The sequence below is a fragment of the Gossypium arboreum genome, chromosome 2 (genome assembly GCF_025698485.1).
Source record: "Gossypium arboreum isolate Shixiya-1 chromosome 2, ASM2569848v2, whole genome shotgun sequence".
Lineage (NCBI taxonomy): Eukaryota > Viridiplantae > Streptophyta > Magnoliopsida > Malvales > Malvaceae > Gossypium > Gossypium arboreum.
In genome coordinates, this window is record NC_069071.1 from 92,976,830 (window position 1) to 92,981,526 (window position 4,697).

At 36.9% G+C, this 4,697-nt stretch overlaps 1 non-coding gene across 1 annotated transcript; it reads left to right on the forward strand.

Moving 5' to 3' along the window:
- The first annotated feature begins 3,267 nt into the window (after positions 1–3,267).
- Positions 3,268–3,374, forward strand: LOC128289983 (small nucleolar RNA R71). The gene has a single exon (XR_008279623.1). It is a non-coding gene; the product is annotated as a small nucleolar RNA R71 (small nucleolar RNA).
- The last annotated feature ends 1,323 nt before the right edge of the window (positions 3,375–4,697 follow it).

Genomic DNA, 4,697 nt, shown 5'->3' on the forward strand with positions numbered 1-4,697 from the left:
GTATTGGAGTTCTCAAGCCTGGACAGATGATTAGCCGCGAGATTTTCAGCTCCTTTCTTATCCTGAATTTTCAAGTCAAATTCCTACAGTAGGAGAATCCATCGAATGAGTCCAGGTTTTGCATCAGTTTTAGTTAAAAGGTAGCGAAGGGTGGAATGGTCAGTGTAAACAACAACTTTAGGCAATATGAGATATGATCGAAATTTATCAAATGCAAAAACCACAGCTAGCAATTCTTTTTCCGTAGTAGTATAATTCTCTTGTGCAGCTGTCAAAGTTTTGCTAGCATAATAGATAGATTGAAAATGCTTGTCTCTCCGTTGTCCCAATACTGCACCTACTGCAAAATCACTCACATCACATATTAATTCAAATGGTAAGTTCCAATCAAGTGCAATTATGATTGGAACATTAATTAATTTATCCTTTAAAGTATTAAATGCTTCTAAACACTCCTAATTGAAATTAAAAGGTATATCTTTTCCTAGCAATTTAGTCAAAGGCTTAGCTATTTTAGAAAAATCCTTAATAAATATTCTATAAAAACCAGCATGTCCTAAAAAGCTTCTAATAGCCTTAACCGAACTAGGAGGGGGTAATTTTTCAATTGTTTCTATTTTAGATTTGTTCATTTCAATCCCTTTACTAGAAATTTTATGCCCTAATACAATACCTTCTTGAACCATGAAGTGACATTTCTCTTAGTTAAGCACAAGGTTCGTTTCCTCACATCTTATTAAAACTTGTTTTAAATTAAGGCAGAGATGGAAAGAGTTACTGAATACTGAGAAATCATCCATAAATACTTCCATGATATCTTCCACGTGTTCGCCAAAGATGGCCATCATACAGCGCTGAAAAGTGGTGACAGCATTACATAATCCAAAAGGCATTCTACGATAAGCGAACGTACCATATGGGTATGTGAATGTCATCTTTTCTTGAACTCCAAGAGCTTTTGGGATTTGGAAGTAGCCCGAGAGTTCGTCTTAAAGGTAGTAGTACATGTGCCCGGATAATCTTTCCAACATTTGGTCAATGAATGGCATGGAGAAGTGATCTTTTCTTGTGGCATCATTCAGTTTCATGTAGTCAATGCAAACTCTCCATCCTGTGACTGTCCTTGTTGGGATTAATTCATTCTTCTTGTTGGTCACAACTGTCATGCCTCATTTCTTAGGGACAACCTGCACTGGACTTACCCAAGAACTGTCAGAAATAGGATAAATAATTCCAGCATCTAGAAGTTTAATTACCTCAGCTTTAACAACTTCTTTCATGTTGGGGTTTAGTCGTTTTTGAGCTTGCGCACACGGTTCGTATTCATCTTCCATTAAAATTTTATGGGTGCAAAAAGAAGGGTTGATTTCTTTAATGTCAGAAATTTTCCAAGCTATGGCTTTTTTATGTTCTTTTAATACTTGAATTAGTTCCTCTTTCTCCTTGGGTTGCAAGTTAGAAGCAATAATAACTGGTAATGTAGAATTATTTCCAAGGAATGCATATTCCAAGTGGTTTGGTAATTTTTTAAGTTCCAATTTGGGAGGCTCTTCAATAGAGGGTTTTTGTTTAAGTTCATTGTTTATCTTAATTCCCTCATATTCTACTTGTCTTGAAGAATGCTCATTAGGTACATCATCTGTCTCCTCTTCTTGAGCTAGATACAGTTCCGTCTTGTCTTTCTATATAATTTCCTGAAAAGAGTCTTGAGTAGTATGATCAATAGAGTCAATATAATAACATGAATCATCCTGTTCCCTAGAAAACCTCATAGCATCATAAATTTTAAAGATAATCTCCTCGTCACCTACTCTAAGTACCAATTTACTGTCACCCACATCGATTACACCCCTAGCAATAGCTAAAAATGGGCGCCCTAAAGTTAAGGGCACTTCCACATCTTCGTCCATGTTAAGCACAACAAAGTCAACAGGAAATATGAATTTATCTATTTTCACAAGTACGTCTTCTATAATGCCCCTAGGATATTTAACAGATCTATCGGCTAATTGAATACTCATCCTAGTGGGTTTAGGTTCCCCAAGACCTAGTTGTTTGAACATTTTATATGGCATCAAATTAATGCTAGCGCCTAAATCAGCTAGTGCTTTCTCAACATTCAGACTACGAATTAAGCAAGGGATAGTAAAACTTCCTAGATCTTTCAGTTTGGTTGGCAGTTTGTTTTGGAGTATGACTGAGCACTCCTCGTTGAGTTCTACTATAGATAAGTCCTCGAACTTCCTTTTATTTGTTAGAAGCTCCTTCAAAAATTTTGCGTATATAGGCATCTGCGAGATGGCCTCAACAAAAGGTAAGTTGATATGTAATTACTTAAAAAGTTTAAGAAACTTACCAAATTGTGCATCAATGCGGTCGTTTTTCAATTTTGCTGGGTATGAAACTGGTGGTTTATATTCCTTCGACACTGGTTTTTCACTATTTTCGGGTTTTTCTTCCCTCCTTTCGCTTATCACGGCTTCTTGTGTTAGCTTCTTTTCTGATTCCGCTAACACTTTCCCACTCCTTAGCGTAACTGCTTTTACATGCTCTTTTGATTTGGTGTTACTAGGTAAACTTCCTAGTGGTCTTTCCGAAATTACTTTGGACAACTGGCCTATCTAAGTTTTAAGCCCTTGAATCGATGCTTGTTGATTTTTAACTGCTGTCTCAGTGTTCTGGAAACGGGTTTTTGACACTGAGATAAATTTAGACAGCATCTCTTCAAGGTTCGGTTTCTTTTCCTGTTGATAGGGTGGTTGTTGAAAACCCGGAGGATGTTGTGGTCTTTGATTTCCTTGACCGCCCCACGAGAAATAGGGATGGTTCCTCCAACCTGCATTATAAGTGTTACTATATGGGTTATTTTGGGATCTAGAGTTATTGTTACCCATATATTGAACTTGTCCCTCTTCGATGCCAGGGTTGAAGGGTTGATACTCTGTGCATGCTCCTGCTCCATTCGTCTCGCACCTCATTACTGGATGTACCTGAGTAGAACCAAGTAAACCATCAATCTTTTTTTTTAGAAGTTCTACCTGGTTTGACAGTATAGTAACCGAATCAAAGTTATAAACACCTGCTGTTTTAGTTGGCTTAGTCCTCATGACTTGCCACTGATAGTTATTCAGTGAAATCTCTTCAATAAACTCATAAGCATTTTCAGGTGTTTTATTATTTATGGTTCCGCCAGTAGCTGTGTCAACCATTTTTCGAGTTGAAGGATTCAGGCCATTATGGAATGTTTGAACCTGTAGCCAAAGCGGTAACCCATGATGAGGGAACCGTCTCAGTATGTCTTTGTATCTCTCCCATGCATCGTAAAGAGTTTCTAAGTCCATCTGCACAAACGAAGAGATATCATTACGTAATTTGGCCGTTTTAGCCAGCGGAAAATATTTTAATAGAAATTTTTCGGTCATTTGTTCCTAAATACTGATTGACCCTCGTGGTAACGAGTTCAACCACTGTTTAGCTTTGTTTCTCAATGAAAAAGGGAATAACCGAAGAAGAATGGCATCATCAGAAACACCATTAATTTTAAATGTATCACAGAATTCCATAAAATTTGCCAAGTGAGTGTTCGGATCCTCATCCTGCAAACCATCAAACTGAACAAATTGCTGTATCATTTGAATAGTGTTAGTTTTAGTTCAAAATTATTTGCAGCAATAGCAGGCCTAACTATACTTGACGCAGTTCCTGTTAAAGTAGGTTTAGCATAATCATACATAGTACGAGAAGAAGGATTATGATTTGCTAGTTCAACGTGTATCGCAGGAGGTAGCTGATTGTCTTGGTTTTCAGTCATCTCTTCAGTTGGGGTTTGAGTATCATCCTCTTGCTCATTCTCTGTGTATCTTAAGCTTCGCCATATTTCTCTTTGGTTTCTACGAACTATGCGATCGATTTCTTTGTCAAAAAGTAGTGGTCCTGACGGGTTTCTTCTACTCATAAACTACAAAAACCTGGCAAGAGAAAGAAAAAGTAAATTAATAAATAATAAAAATTAAATTAAAATTAAATTGCAAGAAAAATAAATGGCTAAAGTAATAAAAATTGAGCGTTCCTTCCCCGGCAACTGCGCCAAAAACTTGATCACGATTTTCGTGTGACAGGTTTTAAATATTTATAAAGAATCGTTCTTGAAACTAACTATTATCACGAGGTAGGCAAGTGTACCTATCGAACAGTAGTATAGTTTTAGCAAGACAGGAATGTCGAACTCAAAGGAACTAAAAGTACTAGTAATGTCTGTCTTTTTTTTTTATCTAGCCTAACAATAAGGGGGTTTTCTTTTAACTAACTAATTATCTAAACTAAGAATTCCAGAAAGTAGAATTGGGGGATTACTTTTGTAAAATGATTAAATTAAGACAATACCTAAGGAAAAATCCACCTAGACTTTACTTGTTATTCTTGTAACACCCCGAACCCGAGACCATCGCCGGTGTCGGACCCGAGGGGTTAACAAGCCAAGTTTACATATTTTGCCCACCAATTTGACATTTCCAGTCAGGCTGGAAAACTGCATCACCGTCGTCTTAAAAATCATATCTCGAGTTTCAAAACTCGGAAACTGGTTTCGTAAATTTTACCTGAATTTAGACTCATATATCCATCCATGTATTTATTTCTAGAATTTTTGGTCGGGCCAATTGGTACAGTTTATTAGTTAAAGTCACCCATGTTACAGG